We start from the raw sequence: 281 nt of genomic DNA, 5'->3' as shown, positions 1-281 counted from the left end.
CCTTCTAGGAAGTCTGCAAATTCCCTAGAGGTAAGCTGAGGGCCGTTGTCCGACACCAGAACTTCGGGTAGCCCATGGGTGGCAAACAATTGGCGCAAAGCCTTTATTAAGTTTGCTGACGTTGTGCTCCGCATGGGGACTACCTCGAGCCATTTTGAGTGTGCATCCACCACTACCAATAGTATTTGCCCATGTATTGGGCCCGCAAAGTCGACATGTAGCCTTGACCAAGGCTTTTCAGCTCTCTCCATTGCTAGAGGTGGAGCGTGTGCTGGCTCTGG

This window comes from Gekko japonicus, unplaced genomic scaffold (genome assembly GCF_001447785.1).
Source record: "Gekko japonicus isolate JY-2015 unplaced genomic scaffold, Gekko_japonicus_V1.1 scaffold442, whole genome shotgun sequence".
In the NCBI taxonomy this organism is placed as follows: Eukaryota; Metazoa; Chordata; class Lepidosauria; order Squamata; family Gekkonidae; genus Gekko; species Gekko japonicus.
This window is presented reverse-complemented; position numbering follows the sequence as displayed.